Source organism: Choloepus didactylus, chromosome X (genome assembly GCF_015220235.1).
Source record: "Choloepus didactylus isolate mChoDid1 chromosome X, mChoDid1.pri, whole genome shotgun sequence".
NCBI lineage: Eukaryota > Metazoa > Chordata > Mammalia > Pilosa > Megalonychidae > Choloepus > Choloepus didactylus.
In genome coordinates, this window is record NC_051334.1 from 190111371 (window position 1) to 190129973 (window position 18603).

An 18603-nucleotide genomic window follows, 5' to 3' on the forward strand; every position below is an offset into this window, starting at 1 on the left:
GGAGAAATTGGCCTGCAGTGAAGTCACAAGTACCTCCGCTGAACACATGGGAAATTCTGCAGTTGGGGTGGTCCTTCAGAGTTGTCACGAATGAGGGCATAGGAGGTGGGTCTTTAAACCCTGCATTGACCAGTCATTGGATGCAAGCATGACCTTGTAAGGGACATGAACTTGGGCAAGGAGAGTATCTGCAGCCACAGGCAATGTCTCGATAGACTCAGCTGAGAGCTGTTAGCCTCCCAAACAGTCTCAGCCACTGGAGAAAGGAGAGCTTCTCTTCTGAAGGGACAGGGGTGGAGGAAGATCTCAGAAGTACAACACAGCACCCACTATAGTTCATCCTGCCCCATGCTCAAGTCCATTTGCATCATATAATAAATTATGGAGCAATTTCTCCATGGTTATGTTGAGCTTCTTTTCATGAGGAAAACTTGCAATAAGGTTAATGAAACAACGTGCAGCATCTGCTACTACAGCTGGTCTTGAGGCCTTAACCATCAGTACTCATCATCTCTATCCTGTGTTCCTGTGCTACCCATTCTAGCTTTCCCCTCACCCATTACTAGTATCTCTGCTGATCTAGGTAGCTTACCTGTTCCTCAGCAATGGTCCACCCCTCACAATGAAGACCTAGCACTTACCCAGTAAGGGAAGACTATTTAAGAGGCCTCTCCTCCTCAAGACTCCATTCAGGAGTGGCCCAACTTCTGCTCCTGGCTGTCAAGCCAATAATTGGAGCTAAAGCACAGAGTAATCCACTAGGAAATTTCCATGACCAATAAAGAAAGAAAGAATGAAATTAAATCCTAGGTGAGCTATAGGAACTAGCTGGCATGTACCAGGAGGAGTCAGGGGAGTAGCCCTGGGGCTTGGTTTTGAGGATGCTTTATCATGAGGGCTGGAACGTAAGAACAGATAACAAAGAATTCATTGACCTGGAGGAACTTTCTCAACACGTGAGACTTAACACCCTGGCAAGAACTCCATAAAAATGAGTCAAAATCTCTGCTAGGGTGGCTATTAGAAACCTGGAGAAATGACCAGCACTGCATGAGTCTGAAATGCCTTAATTGTCATGGCAGAAGGTAGAGGAAAGGATTAATGGCTGAGGGAAGTGGGCATGCTTGAATGGAAAGATTAGGTGAGGTCAGAAGTCTGGTCAAAGGTTTATTCTCCACAGGAGGGCCCAGAGGACACCAAAATCCCCAAGACTGTGAAGAGTGCATTGGTGCAAGGGGTACCAGCATTACTAAGGATTCAGTAGTGGCTCTCCTCTGCAGGAGGAGTTGACCATAGGAAAGACAGTCACAGGGCTTAGATTAATAATAGCAATGGTATGATGGTGCCTCAAAGCAATAGAGGCCAAGTGGCAGTGCTTAACCACCAGAAGCCAGCAGCTAAAGTTATCTTAATAACCAGTAGTCATGGAATTTTGATCCATAGGGAGTTGTGGAGATGGTTAGCAGAACAGAAAAAAAATAGATGAGCAGCCAAGAAGGGTGCTGCTTAAAATCTACCTTCAGAAGAAGGGGAGAATGCAAGAAAAAACCTGGGTGTAATTGTCCAAATAAAAAGCCATGGTGCTTTGCTCAGTTCTTGGACCTGAACCTATTTTCCAGAACTAGAACCCACTGACTGAGGAGGTGACCACATCTCCAGGAGGATCCCTGTGACAAGTGTATATTTTGAGGACATTCCCAGTCCTTCTCCAAAGGGTTTTCCAGCCGTTTACTCAGGTGTCTATACACTTGGGAGAGAAGAGGATACCCAGACCTGTCAAGGACTATTGGTCAAAGGGTCTGAACTGACATCAATACTAAGAAACCAAAGTATCATTAGACTCCCTTGTTAGAGTGGGGGTGTATGGGTATCAGGTAATGGAGTCGTCGCTATAGTATAGCTCACAAAGGGCTCGCCAGATCCATAGACCCACACAGCGGGCATCTTCCCAGTTCTGGAGTGCGTAATTGGAATTGATATTACCTAGAAGTTGGAGTAGCCCTCACATTGAGTCCCCCAGTCTGTGAGATAAGAGCTACCATAGTGGAAAAGCCAAGCGGAAACCTCTTAAAATGCCTGCCTCTGCTAAACCTGCTTATAATTGTGCCTAAGAGTCTCCTGGGTGCTTCTTTGTTGCTCAGATGTGGCCCTCTCTCTATAAGTCACCTTGGCGGGTGATCTCGCTGCCTTCCCCCCTACGTGGGACCTGACTCCCAGGGGTGTAAATCTCCCTGGCAACACAGGATATGACTCCCGGGGATGAATCTGGACCTGACATCGTGGGATTGAGAAAGTGTTTTGGACCAAAAGGGGGATGAGACTTGAAACAAAATCAAGTTTCAGTGGCTGAGACATCTCAAATGAAGTCGAGAGGTCATTCTGGTGGTTATTCTTATGCACTATATAGATAACGCTTTTTAGGTTTTAACGTATTGGAAGAGCTAGAAGTAAATACCTGAAACTACCAAACTCCAACCCAGTAGCCTTGACTCTTGAAGACAATTGTAAAACAATGTAGCTTACAAGGGGTGACAGTACGATTGTGAAAACTTTGTGGATCACACTCCCTTTATCCAGTGTATGAATGGATGGGTAGAAAAATGGGGACAAAACCTAAATGAAAAATAGGGTGGGATGGGGGGGTGATCTGGGTGTTCTTTTTTATTTTTATTTTCTGTTCTTATTCTGATTCTTTGTGGTGTAAGGAAAATGTTCAAAAATAGATTGGGGTGATGAATGCACAGCTATTTGATGGTACTGTGAACAGTTGATTGTACACCATGGATGATTGTATGGTATGTGAGTATATCTCAATAAAACTGAATTTTAAAAAATGCCTGCCTCTGACTATCTCATCCAAAGCTAAATCAAAAACAATATTGCATCCTTAGTGGGGAAATTAGAGTAATCCTTAAAGATCTCAAGAACATAGGGGTGGTGGTCCCCACCACATCTCCATTCAATTTGCCTTTCTCCCCCAGGATGGATCCTGGAGAATGACTGTAGATTGCCACGATAGTCCTTAAGTAGTAGTCCAAATCACAGCTGTTGTACCATCTTGTTGTTAGAGTAGGTTAATAAAGCCTCACGTACACAGTACACAGCAACTGATTTAGCAAATGGCCACTTTTCCATTTCAATTTGAAAAGGGGATCAAAAACTGTGGGGCTGGACAAGAACATTTATTTGCAGTTTTGCCCAGGGCTATGTTAACTCTTACACCCCAATTATAATATAGTCAGAAAAGTTCTGGATTGTCAGGGTATCATGGAGAACATCACACTGAACCATTACACAAGCAGCATCATGCTGATCTGGCAGAAAGGGCAAGACAGGGCTAATATGCTAGAGGTCTTGATAAAAGACAGACATTCCACAGGGTGGGAGATTAAACCCTATTAAGATATAGTGACCTGCCAGTTCAGTGAAGTATTTAGGTGTTCAGTGGTCAGGGTCAGGCTGGGATATCCCTTCCTAAAGTAAAAGACAAATTGCCACATCTTGAATTCCCCACCAAAAGAAGGAAGTAGAGGCCCTGATAAGGCTCTTTGGATTCTGGAAGCAAAGCATCCCTCCCCTAAGGATAGTGTTTTGATCTATATATCGGGTGAAACAGAAGGCTGAAAGCTTTGAGAGAGGCTTAGTGCAGGAAAAGGATCTGCAGAGATTCCAGGCTGCAGTACAAGCAACTGCTGAGACCATATGCCCCAACAGACCCTATGGTGTCAGAGAGGTCAGTGGTGGAAAAGATGCAGTGTAAGGTTTCAGGCACGCCCCAGTAGGAGAATCACTATGCAGACCCTCCGGCTTCTAGAGCCATCTGCCTCAGAGAACTATATGCCTTTCTAGGTTCTGGTGTGTTTCTGGGCCTTGGTAGAGGCAGAATGCTTGACCATGGGACACCGTGTGTCTGGGAGCTGGTTTTTCAGACCCACTAAGTAATAAAGTTAGACTGATCCATTAGCAGTCCATCTTAGATTGAGCCTGTGCAACACCAGAGGGCAAGAGTAAGCTGACAGAGCAAGCTATGTTGCAATTGCCCCAGCTCCTCTCCACCACCTCATACCAATGGCCATTTGGGGATTGCTGTATAAACAGCTAAATGAGAAGAAAAAAGGTTCATAGATAAATTGGATTCAATATGTGGGTGCAAACTGTAAAAGGATGGAGGTTGCATTGCAGTCACACTGAGGGATGACCTTAAAAGATGGTGGAAAGGGGAAATTTTTCCAATGGTGCACCAGGTCATCAACTTTGTGTGACCCAGGGTGAGAAGATAGCAAGAAAAGAATATGTATATTCTTTTCTCATATGTATATAGCTGCTAGGCAATAACTAGTCAGGATCTTGGAAGGAAAAGGATATTGGAATATCAGAGACAATGAGGTCTGGGATAGAAGCATATGGATGAGCATATGGGAATTGGGGTAATGTGTGAAGATGTTTTTATCACCAGAGTGTGTCTACATGGAAGAAGCACTAAACAACCAAGTAGATAAAATGACTCAGCCAATTGACCTTTCCCAGTCTTCATCATCAGCCACCCTGGAACTGGCATGATGAGCACATGAACAGAGTGGATATACATATACAATAACCCTGAACTGAGAAAGGTATAATTACCAGGGACTCAGACCCTCAAGAATGAAGGTTTGGGCCACACCACCAATTAAGCCACCAAGACCTACAAAGGTGAGAGGTGAGGACAAGGGGACTTAAAATTTATAGGGGATGAGGTAGACAGTGAGGAGCAGTTGCAGCCCTAAGATAAACAGCAGTGGAGGACTATAATTCATACCACTAACCTCCCTTTTTAAAATTCCCCTCAAGAGGAGAGCCCCATGAGAACCAAGGAGTAGCTTTCTCCTTAAACATTCATGGAAAAGTGCACCTGTGTTTTGCAGGAGGTGGACTGTGGCAGCCATGGAGGTGTGCCACTCAGATCCCCTTCAAAAGAGAGCCTGCAGTGAGCAGTGTAGTTAGCTTATAGCCTCCAACTGCCTCACTTTCAGGATCCACTGCAGCATTCACACTGAGGCCACTTTCCATGAGTTGCTCCTAGCCACCTACTGAGCACAGCAGAGGTACTAAAGTATGGCCACTTCTGCCAAATTCAAGACTGCTCCAATGAGCAATCTTTGTTCTGGGGCTCCCCAAAGCCTGGGCTAAGACCTTGTCAGACCCATCCTGCAGTCTGAGGCACTTCCTACTAATCCTTGCTTTCCCATCTCTTTTCACAGGTATCAGAACTTATCACAGTATGAAGGCTTTCTCTGCCTCCTCCTGCTCCCTCCCCTTTATCTTTCAAAGGCATTTCCTGCAGTAAAACTCTTGGGTATCTAATTCCATCTTATTGTCTCCTTCCCTAGGAACCCTAGCCAATATATATCTCTTCTGTGGTGGATTCTATCTGGTAAGCATTAACATGTGATACAAAGATCACTAGAGTATGATTGTATTAGTCAGGATTCTCCAGGGAAGCAGAACCAACAGGATATATATATATATATATATATATATATATATACATATGTAAATATTATGAGATTTATTATAGGAATTGGCTCACACAACTATGGGGATGGGCAGGACCAAATTCCTTACGGCAGGCCACAAGCTGGGGACTTCAATGAAGAAGCTGGCTGGCTGAAGTGGAGATGGAAGTTTTCTCTTCTGACTGCTGAAATCGTCACTTCTCCTTTTACGCCCTTCAACTGACTGGATGAGGCGTCTCTCATTGCTGAAGACAATCGCCTTAGTTGATTGCAGATGTAATTAGCCATAGCTGCAATCAACTGACCATTTAAATCCATGAAATATCCTCACAGTAACAATCAGGCCAATGCTTGATTGACCAAACAACTGGACACCATAACCAGGCCATACTGACACATGAACTTAACCATCGCAGTGATAATCTTTTTTTTTCTTTCTTTTAAATTTTATTTTGAAATAAATTTAAAGTTATAGAACAGTTGCAAAAACAATAGAAACCCCATACACAGAACTTCAGCATACTCTGACCCCCCTCCCCCGATACCCCAATCCACCAACTTCAGCAGGCTGTCACATCACCATTTCTTTCTTTCCCTCCCTCCCTCCCTCCCTCCCTATCTATCATCCATCATCTACTGCTATGTCTTCTGAACATATGAGAGCAACCTGCACACATCCTTGAAAAAAACAATATAATTCACATATACAGTTCCCATGAACAAGAACATTCTTTTATGCAATCCCATTAAGTGCAGCTAAGAAGTTCAAGAAATTCAACACTGATACAAAGCTTACATTCTATATTTCCTATTTTTTTTCTTATGTCTCAACTGTGTCCCTTTGAGCCTCTTGTCCTCCATCCTCAGATCCCATCCAGGATCATCCTTGGCATTCGAATGTCATCTATTTAGACTTTTTTTTTCCAATTTTGGAAACATACATACAGCCTAAATCTTCCCATTCCACCCCCTCCCTAGCATTCCATTAGTGGGATTAATCACATTTAGAATGTTGTCACCTCAAACAGAAACCGTACACTCATTTCTTAACTCCCCATTGCCCCTTCCCCCACTTCTCATAACCCATACTCTACTTTTCATCTCTATGGTCATATTCTCTGATAATTTCTTTGTGTTTACCGTGGGGCTTAAATTTAACCTCTTAAATCCATAACAATCTTGTTTTTCTTTGATACCAACTTAATTTCAATAGGACACATAAACTATGTTCCTATACGCCTCCATTCCCCCACCTTTATATAGCTCTTGTCAAAAATTACATATTTTACATTGAGTCCAAAACCACTGATTTGTCATTAGAGTTTGTGTATTTTATATCATGTAGGAAGTAAATAGTGGAGTTACAAATCAAAAATTATTGACTTCTATTTGTATTCCATTGTGGTCATAGAATGTGCTTTGAATATATTCAATTGTTTTTTTTGTTTTTTTTTTTTAATTTATTGAGGCTTGTTTTATGTCCCAGCATATAGTCTATTCTGGAGAAAGATCCATGATCACTAGAGAAAAATGTGTGTCCTGGTGATTTGGGATGTAAGGTTCTATATATGTCTGTTAAAATTCTCTATATCTCTCTCTCCTTTCTTTGTTTCTCTGTCGGTAGGGCTCCTTTAGTATCTGAAGTAGGGCAGGTCTTTTATTAGCAAACTCTCTCAGCATTTGTTTGTCGGTGAAAAATTTAAGCTCTCCCTCAAATTTGAAGGAGAGTTTTGCTGGATAAAGTATTCTTGGTTGGAAATTTTTCTCTCTCAGAATTTTAAATATGTCATGCCACTGCCTTCTCGCCTCCATGGTGGCTGCTGAGTAGTCACTACTTAGTCTTATGTTGTTTCCTTTGTATGTGGTGAATTGCTTTTCTCTTGCTGCTTTCAGAACTTGCTCCTTCTCTTCAGTATTTGACAGTCTGATCAGAATATGTCTTGGAGTGGGTTTATTTGGATTTATTTTATTTGGAGTTTGCTGGGCATTCATGCTTTGTGTATTTATATTGTGTAGAAGGTTTGGGAAGTTTTCCCCAACAATTTCTTTGAATACTCCTTCTAGACCTTTACCCTTCTCTTCCCCTTCTGGGACACCAATGAGTCTTAAATTTAGATGTTTTATTTTATCTATCGTATCCCTGAGATCCATTTTGATTTTTTTTATTTTTTCTCCATTCTTTCTTTTGTTCTTTCCTTTTCTGTTCTGTGGTCCTCTAGGGCACTGAGTCATTGTTCAACTTCCTCTGATCTTGTATTATGAGTATCCAGAGTCTTTTTAATTTGGCCAACAGTTTCTTTTATTTCCATAAGATCTTCTATTTTTTTATTTACTCTTGCAATTTCTTCTTTATGCTCTTCTAGGGTCTTCTTTATGTCCTTTATATCCTGTGCCTTGTTCTTCTTCATGTCCTTTATATCCTGTGCCATGCTCTCATTCTTTGATTGTAGTCCTTTGATTAATTGCGCCAAGTACTGTGTCACTTCTGATATTTTGATTTGGGTGTTTGGGATTGGGTTCTCCATATCATCTGGTTTTATCATATGCTTTAAGATTTTCTGTTGTTTTTGGCCTCTTGGCATTTGCTTTGCTTGATAGGGTTCTTTCAAGTTGTAAAAAATACAACTTGTGGGGCGTGTGTCTGGGTGGTTAGGGAGGCAGGGCAGCTTTAATAATCAAACCTCCCAGGTGTTTCCAGAGATTCAAGGCTGTTGCAAGAGTCTAAGCCTTCATTTCAGTTTTGCCCCAGATATTCTCTGCTGCTGACCCACAAGTCTCAGCATTGACGTAGCGTCCTTGGGTTTTCCAAGTGGCCCCCCTTCTCAGCTGTGATCTTCCAGGACCTCTGCTGAGGGAAGGCTGTGCTACATCACAAGTGTGCGCCATCCCTCAAGGGAAGCCCCGGGCTGCCAGGCCGTGCAGGGGCGCTCCCAGCCTGATGCAAAGATGGCTGAATGGGGTGTCTCAACCCCCCCTTTTCACACAGCTCCGTCTTCCCAGCTCCGGGACAACCAGCTGTGTATGCACCCAAGGCCACTGTCCACGGCCAATATTGTGGCGTGTGCACGGTGCCATGGGATACATTCCCCGTCACACTGGGTTTCCTGGCGTGGCTCTGGGCTGTGGTTATGGCCCCAGGGAGGAGTGTCTCCAGCCTGCCGGGGAGCCTGCTGCAAGCAGCATGGTTTCTTTCTCCTTTTGGCTCTCCCCTCTACCTCCTGGCCCTGAGGTAATCAGCAGCAGTCTACCCTCCACGCCAGACACCGAGAGGTTGGCACAGCCCACTCCTGCCGTGCTTCACTGCGCGGTTCTCCCCGTCGTAACTGCAGCTGCTCCTGGGTTTTTTTTTTTTTTTAAAGAACTAGTCTGTCTCCAAATGCCAACCCCCAGTTTCCCCCACACCACAGCGCGGCCACGGGGCTTTCAGCTGGCTTACTCACTTGTTTCAGAATGCAGACTCCCGGTTTCACCAAGGGCACTGTCCCTGTGGTTTTAGCAGACCTTGTCCAGCTGGTACATTGCTGAAACTGGTGTTCTGGTTCACTTTCTGGTTTTTATCTAGTATTTTTCATGGAGGTGTATTTTGCCCTGTCTCACCCAGCCACCATCTTAGGTTCTCTCCAGTGATATTCTTTTATATTCACTATTTTGGCCAGTGTGGGGAGGGCAGTTTCAGGGGCTTCCATTTGGCCTTACCCAATAGAATAACTCTTACCCCACAAGCCAAGGAACCAGTATGAACACTCTGTGAACTACCAAAAGTGTCCATTAACATTATCCACTTATGCACCTTGAGAATGACAACTGGATGGAACCATGGACCCCGTGTGTGCCGGTTTGAATGTATTGTGTCCCCCAAATGCCATTATCTTTGTGGTCTTGTGGGACAGACGTTTTGGTGCTGGTTAGATTTGCTTGGAATGTGCCCCACCCAGCTGTGGGTGGTGACTTTGGTGGGATACTCCCATGGAGGCATGACCCCACCCATTTAGGGTGGGCCTTGATCAGTGGAGCCATATAAATGTGCTGACTCAAAGAGACTGAACGGAGTGCAGCTGTGAGTGATGTTTTGAAGAAGAGCAAGCTTGCTAGAGAGGAATGTCCTGTGAGAAAACCATTTTGAAACCAGAACTTTGGAGCAGACGCCAGCCACATGCCTTCCCAGCTAACAGAGGTTTTCCAGACGCCATTTGCCATCCTCCAGTGAAGGTACCTGATTACTGATGTGTTAACTTGGACACTTTATGGCCTTAAGACTGTAACTGTATAGCCAAATAAACCCCCTTTTTATAAAAGCCAATCCATCTCTGGTGTTTTGCATTCTGCAGCATTAGCAAACTAGGACAGCTGGCTTACTCACTTGTTTCAGAATGCAGACTCCCGGTTTCACCAAGGGCACTGTCCCTGTGGTTTTAGCAGACCTTGTCCAGCTGGTACATTGCTGAAACTGGTGTTCTGGTTCACTTTCTGGTTTTTATCTAGTATTTTTCACGGAGGTGTATTTTGCCCTGTCTCACCCAGCCACCATCTTAGGTTCTCTCCAGTGATATTCTTTTATATTCACTATTTTGGCCAGTGTGGGGAGGGCAGTTTCAGGGGCTTCCATTTGGCCTTACCCAATAGAATAACTCTTACCCCACAAGCCAAGGAACCAGTACGAACACTCTGTGAACTACCAAAAGTGTCCATTAACATTATCCACTTATGCACCTTGAGAATGACAACTGGATGGAACCATGGACCCCGTGGTCCCATTGTGAACCAGTCCTGGGCCAAGACTCCATTTATTACCAGGCCTCCATTCACATCCATGTCAACTCGGACCCTGTGTCCAACAGTCCTCAAAATTGGATCTTTCCTTTACCTCAGCGTGAAGTTACCTGATTAAATGGCTGTAGTCACCTTTAGGGGAAGACTAAGGGCATCATTACTGTATGTATTAGCCATGGTGATACAGAAACCTTCCTCCTGGGAATCTGCCCTCTCCTCAGTGAAGAGGTTCTGGGTTTGAACAATGGCTGACATCTAAAAACTGGGAAAGTGATCATGACTTTTTATTGGTTTGGCCTTCATCCTCCTGATCATCCAAATTTGATTTATTTTGGTTGTGCAGATGGAGCAATATCCTTGGATATTGATGCTAGGACTTCTTTCCTTTAATAACTATCTTCATAGCCCTCTTCAAGTCAGCACCCCTTACTGATACTCTGATCTTGTTACTTGTTCTTTGATAATTGTGCACACCTTGCTTCTGATGGTTAAGCACCATCACCTGATCTCTGTCATTTTCGGATCCTATTATCCCCACTGCTAACGGGAGCCCAATTCTGTAACAACATCTTTTACTGTCAACCCTGGCCTTCAGACAGCCACCACTGAACTTCTTGGTGCTGCTTGTTCCCCTTGTATGAGTTCACTCCTTCCTGTTTTGGTAAACAGAGTGTCCTCCTGGATCTCCCATGGAACAAAGTCATTTGGGTGGGTTTTCTGGCTTTATGAAATATAGCCAGTCTTCTATATCTACTTGTCTGAGCATTTTAATCCCTTCTTCCACTGTCTATCTTGACATTTCTGGAACTTCAACTTGACTTAGTGTGGGGCATCACCTTCTTCATGCTCCTAAGAGCCATCCTAACACCATGTTAACCCTGAATACCAGGGTCCTTGACAGGAAGTTAAATCTTGTATTACAGGAGTGTGTTCTTTTATCAATAAAATCTCCCTTTTCCAACATTATGCTCTGCTTCCATTGATCCAGCACTCTCAGAACCCAATCCCATATATATTCTGAAGTTCCTCTTGGTATACATTGGCTAGATCTTGTAGTGCCTTTGAAGCACAGTCTGTTACATTTATTGGCAGATCCAGCACTTCATTGACCAGGTTATGTTGTGCCTTAGCTCTAGTTATTGCTCTGGTATATGGAAGTTTAAGTGGGGGCAGATCTTGAGGGTGATGCATGTTGTTTTTCAAGGCAGAGACCCCGACCTTCAAGAGAGTAAGGAGTACTAGTTTTTAACAGGGAAGAATGCACAACTTCTGCAGGCCTAGGAAGTTCAGGGGAATCTGGGGAATCTAGATGTTTGAGTATATCAACATATATGCCCCTAGTCCATGTCTCAGGGTCCCACTCCAGCCCAGTCTGTGCCCTGGCATGTAGAAGCCCTGTGCCCTGTGCCCTGGCATGTAGAAGTCAGAGTGAAAAATCTGACTTCCAGAAGTTTAGAATCTAATACTTGTCTCTTATAATCAAGTCCTGGTTCTGATAATCAGCTTTTCCTGCCTGCCATCTGAACTGAAGATGAGAGTCTCTTTATATGCTGCCAAGGAGATTCTCTGGTTTTTATAGTTACCTTTAATTGGTGACTTACCTTTGAATATACTTAAATTTAATTGGTGACTTCAGCCTTTGATTGTCTTTCTACAGTATTTTGATTGTGCCCAGCAACAGTCACCCATCCATTGTTTTTGTATTTATTATTTCCCTGAATTTCTGAAACACCTGATATTTTGGACAAACTATGCACTTTCTTCCACTGGAATACCATCTCAATTTACCATTGGTGAATGTTTTCAATTGCACTGCTTTCAAGTGCTCCACCTGCCACTCATGATGAGGTTCTCATTGCCAGCCCACTTGTAAGAGAGATGAAGTGATCCAACTAAAAATCCCATTATAGAGTTTGGTTTCTTAAACCACTCCTGCCACCAACTGTAGCTAATCGGTTTCCCCAGGAAGCAGACTCTGAAATGGAAGAGGTTTATTGGAGAATACTCTCCAGGTCAACGTTTGTGGGAAGAGAGAAATTAGGATTGGACAGAAGAGAAGTTGAACATGCATTCATTACAAAGGCAGCAAAACAAAAAGGCAAAAGCCAGCCACAATAAAAAGCTTGGCAAAGAACATGAAGAATCAATTCATAAATGAAGTAACATGAATGGCAAAAATATATGAAAAGATGGTCAACTTCACATCTTCACTAGCAATCTAAGACACAAATATATGTATATATTTAGCAAGGGTGAAAAAGATTAATAGTACAACAGTGTTAGGAAATGTGTAGGAAAATAGACATTCTCTACATGGTTGTGTAAATTGGTGCAACCCTTCTGGAAGGCTATCTAGCAATATGTGTTTCAAAATATAAAATACACATACCTTTTGATCCAGATGATTATACTTCTAAGAATTTGTCTCATGGAGATTACAGGACAAACAAGCCAGGATATACATGTAGGGGCTATTTATCACAGCCTTGTGTATAAGAGGGGGCTAATAGAAATGACTTAATTTTCCATAAAGAGATGAGTAGTTTGAATCCATTTATGATACATCCACTCAAGGAATACTCTGAAGTTATTTAAAAAGGCTGTTATGTCTGTTTTGACATGAAAGACATCCACAGAATTACAGAGTGAAAAATCAGATTCCAACATACTAGATTTAACATTATCTCACTGAAATAAGCTGATGTTACTATGCACAAATAATATAAATATATATGTATATATATTTTATTTTATTCCAGAAAAAGGAGATTGCAATGACTTTCAGGACTCATTCTGACCTTGAAGCTGAGGACTACAAGCCCAAGGAATAATATAATTGAAGAATGAGACTACTTGGTTGACAGAAATACAGGTGATTTTATTGGCTACAACATGTATCACTAATTTGGAGTCCAGCAAAAGCTCTTTACTAGGCTGGTTCTCAGAGAGAGAGGCTTTCACAAAGATTTTAAGAGTGCACAAAGTTAAAATGATTTTCCATGTACCACCTTGGTACATAACACCCTAGAAGGAGTATGGCTGGTCATTAGAGTGGATGGATGTGGAGACAAACTTCTCAGGCCTGCTGCTTCTGTTTTTGCCCTCTTCTCCTGATATTCTGAGTAGGCTATGACCAAACTCCAGGGTGCCTCATGCTTAAGTGCCTAAATCCTGATTGTTTATATCAAATAGGTGGAGACATATGCTCTTCCTCTTTCCCACATATAGATGTTTCATAGGGAGTGGGGTCATTAACTTGGCCCAGAATCTGGAATCAAGTTGAATTATCAGAGTCATCCTAACTCAGCTAGCTGGGAAGGAGAAATAAGGAAAGCCAGAATGGAGATATCTGACCATGGTTGGCTATCCTGCCTTGAGATGTTATAGGGATTGGGGGAGGGCTGGCATATTTGGAGCTTTCAGTCTGACTAAATTCTCAATTCATTGTTTATTAATGTTGTGTGTCAAAAGGACACAAACCACTGTGTCAGTGAGCTCAAGATTTGCCCCATTTCTCTCATATAATTTTGTCTCTAAACAAGATAATTAATTTTGTCATTTAAGAGATATATATTGAGCTCCTACTTAGTTTTTTAAAGGATTGCCCTAGTTATAGTGTTAACATTAGTCTGTCACCAGAGAAAGGCAGTGATTTCATTAAGAAGACTATTGCAATAGTCCAGGTGAGAGTTAATGGTGGCTGGGGCCAGGGTGTTAAGAGTAGGTGGGGTGAGAAGTAGACAAATTAGGGAATTAGTATTAAGGTTGAGCCAATAACATTTGCTATAATTGGATAAAGTTCTGAAGATGAGGCTTTTCTCTCCCTTCACTGTATCATTTAATTCTCAGTCTTTGCAAATAGGAGCACACCTGGAGCCCCAACTCATACAAACAATCCAAGGAGTTCTGTCCTCTTGATTGGTGGTGCCCTTGAAAATGGAAGCTCTAAGAATGGCTAAAGAAATTGTGATGCTTGCCTTATTCTGCAGGGTACATTCAATTTGCATATTCTTAGTTTGATCTGAATAAGCATGTGGCATGCTTAATTCTTTGATAAATGTCGTTTTTCCTGAGCTCCAGTGAATCTGATAGGGAACTGAATTAAAGGCAGGCAAGTAAAACACTCAAACAGATAATTCCCACTAGGGTAAGTATAAACTCACTGAGGAAATGAAACAATATGACTTCTCCAAGGTCAAATATACGTATTTCAAGTAAAGGATGGGGAAAATTCATAAAATGGACAAGAAGAGTGGTCCAAATCACATAATAGTCCCATGTAGCACTTCCCTAAAGGTGGGTTCAGTCTTGCAAGGATTCAGGCACAGTGGGAAGCAACACAGAAGATGATCTCTTTGATAGAAGAATAGGCTTTAAAAAGTTTCAAAAGCTCCTCTAAAAGTAAATGATTGCCTCACAATAGAGACCCAGTCTGGGTGTAGATTTCAAACCTGTTTCACATTTCAATAAGTAAATGACAGCAGTCTGCAATGAGCTCAGTTGGGTGTTACCTCTCTTATCAGAAGGTTTGACTGTCAGCAAGGGAAATACTATCAGCCAGCCACATGGCAGTCAAACTTCAAATCCAAACTGCCAGGGTCAATGTGATATTAACTAAAATGGGGGGGGGGGTTGTCTATGAGAACTCTGTATTTACTGTATGATTTTTCTGTAAACCTACAACTGCTCCAATAAAAAAAAATTTGAAGGCATGGAGTGAAGAAAAGATATTGGATAAAAAATAGTTTTTAAAAAATTGGATGTCAAATCGGAGAGGACATCTGATGACATGTTGGTTTCAATTCGGAAGTTGAGTTATTGACACTGCACACATATGCTTTAGCCCATTGATTGTGCATCTGTAAATTATTCCCACCAAAATAAAGTTTCCTAGGATATAAGGACACATGTATGGGGTGGAGGGGTGGATTACTGCAATACTGTTTGCAGTGACAAAAACTTGGAAGCAACCTAAAGGCCATCTATAGGAGAATGATTAAAAAATTATAGCATATAATGAAGACTTCATGTTGAGTGAAATGGGCTAGACAAAAAATGGACAATGATTACACTCATGTGCAATACTTAGAATAAACAAATTCGTAGAGACATAAAGTAGATTAGAGGTTACCAGGGGCCAGGGTGGGGAGAATGGAGAGCTGTTGCTTAATAGGTACATCATTTCTTTTTGGGATAATAAAAAAGTTTTGGTCATGAATGATGATGATGGTAGCACATTATCAATTATAATAATATAATAATATATTATACTATATTATATTATATATTATAATAATATATTATACTATATTATATTATATAGTATAATATAATAATTAATTCCACTGAACTGTACACTTGAAAGTGGCTAAAATGGGAAATTTTGAGTTGTATATATGGTTCTATAATAAAAAGGTAACAAAACATATGAAGGAGAGAATTCAACTTCCGGCACAACAGTGTGAGGAGCTCCACTTACTTGTTCCCCATTGAAACTTGTGAAAACTATTAAGAAAAAAACAACCACTTAAAGCCTTTGGAAATGGCCCTAAGGGCAAACAACAAATGACGAAGAAACTATTCAAGAAAATATATGAAAATTGGATAAGAAAAGCAAAAGTCTGTGGTATTATTTTTTATTAGAGAAGTTGTGGGTTTATAGATCAAACATAAAATACAAGATTCCCATACACCATTCCACCCCCAACACCTTGCATTGGTGTGGAATATTTGTTACAATTGATGATAGCACTTTTTATAATTGTACTATTTTTGTAACAATAGTAGCCAGCATTTATGGAGAGATTTTATGTTCTAGGCACTGTGTGAAACAATTTACATGGATTACCTCATTTAAAGCACCCAATACACAGGCCTATGACATGTGTCCTAATATCTTTTTTTATTTTTTTAAATTGGAGAATTTGGAGGTTTACAGAAAAATCATGTAAAAAATACAGCATTCCCATATACACCCCCCCATTGTTGACAATTTGTATTTGTGTGGTACTTTTGTTACAACTGATGAAAAAATATTAAAATACTACTATTAACTAAAGTCCACAGTTTACATTAGGTATATTTTTCCTTATACCACCCTATTAATAACACCTTGTATTAGTGTAGTACATTTGTATAATTCATGAAAGTACACTCTTATACATGTACCATTAACTATAGTCCATCATCTACAATAGGGTTCGCTGGGTTATGCAGTCCTACGTTTTATCTTTTCATTTTTATTCTAGTAACATATATGGCCTAAAATTTCTCTTTTTAATCACATTCACTACATAATTCATTGTTGCTAATTACACTCACAATAATGTGCTACCATCACCACCATACATTTCCAAACCTTTACAATCAATCTAAACAGAAATTATGTTATGGTGGAAGATATATTTGAAGAGACAATGACCAAGAATTTTCTAAAATTAGTGAAGGAAAAAAAAAACAACAACAAAGAAACCTAAACAGGAGAAGAAAAGGATACATAATACCCAAGGTGCTGGAAAAAATAAGATAAAGACAAAATCTTGAGGAAATAATAATGAATAATATTTCTTCAGTGAAGCAAAGGTAATAATTACAGCAGATGCTCAAACAGTATGTGACCTTTTCAAATTGGCTTTATTTTCACTCAGTATAACACAACTGAGAGATATCTGTAAATTGTTGAAAGAAGAGGGAAAAAGCCAATGAAGAATTTTATAACTGAAGCTCGTCATTTGTTTTTGTAGATCTACATTTCAATCTGTTTGCATACTCCATCTACCAGGTGATAAAGGTTAACATCAACAGTGATAAGTCAAAGAAATTGTTATAGCCAAGAAGAGCTGAAGGAGACATGACAATGAAATGTAATGTGGTATCTTGGATAGAATCATGGAATAGAAAAAGGAAATTAGGTACAAACTAAGAAAATATTGGTTTATCAATTGTGACACAGGTACCATAATGAGGTAAACTGTTAATAGTAGAAGAAACTGGGTGTACAGTCTTCACAACTTTATGTAAATAAAAGCCTGTTATAAAATAAAAAGTATACTTTTTTTAAAAAAAGGAATTGATATCAGGAGGATTGAGGAAGGAAACTAGAACTGCTCTACCATCCTGGACAGAAAGGCAGCCCAAATTAGAGAATTGCACATGAAGTATGGACAGAAAGAGCTCTAATAAAAGACCCTCTTTCTGGTTCAAGAGGTTGGAAGGGGAATCCCTACAGGATACAGAGTAGAGGAGATCCTCATTTTTCTGAGGGCCCTACCCTAAGACAAGCTGTATTCCTCAAGCTGTAACCCAGTGGTGGCAGGATTGGCAAAACCTGGGTAAATACCTAAAAATCTGACAGAGGGGAATTCTTTTCTCTGACAAGGTGCACTACCTATCACAATGGATAACTGTGCTGGTTTGAATCTATTAGGTACCCAGAAAAGCCCCACCTTCTTTTAATCCACTCTTGTGGGGGCAGACCTATTGTGGGTGGGACCTTTTGATTAGGTTGTTTCCATGGAGATGTGACCCACCCAAATGTGGGTGGGAACTTTTGATTGCCTTATGTCCATGGATATGTGACCCCACCCATTCAAGGTGGGTCTTAATCATCTTTACTGACATCCTCTATGAAAGGATACAAGACAGAGACATTTTGAAGAGAGCTCAGAGATGCTGAGACAGAAACACCCTGGGAGAAACAAGCAGAAGAACACAGAGAAGCTAAGACAGAAGTCCAGAGACAACTTTGAGAAAGCAATGGAAACCAGAGATGCTTACAGAGAAAAAACCCAGAGACATTTTGGAGACAGCCATTGAAACCAGAACCAGGAGACAAGCTAAGAAATGAAATCCAGAATTTGCCCCAGAGGTTCTAAGAGAGGACCCCCAGGCACTTACAGAGAAACAAGCAAGGATGCACAGGAGCTAAGAGAGAGAATCTAAGATAAAATGCCCAGAGACATTTTGGAGAAAACAACAGAAACCAGAAGCTAACTGCCTGGAGAAGACTGGTAGACTCTGGCCATGTGCCTTCCCATGTGACAGAGGAACCCCAGGTGCCATCAGCTTTTCTTCAGAGAAAGTATCAACCTATTGATGCCTTAACTGGGACATTTTCATGGCCTTAGAACTGTAAATTTGTGAACTAATAAACCCCTGTTCTAGTTTGCTAATGCTGCCATTATGCAAAATACCAGAAATGGATTGGCTTTTATACAGGGGATTTATTAAGTTACAAATCTGAAGTTCTAATGCCATAAAAGTGTCCAAACTAAGGCATCAGCTGGGAAGGCACATGGCCAGCATCTGTTGATCCTTTGCTTCCAGGTTGTGTTTCAAA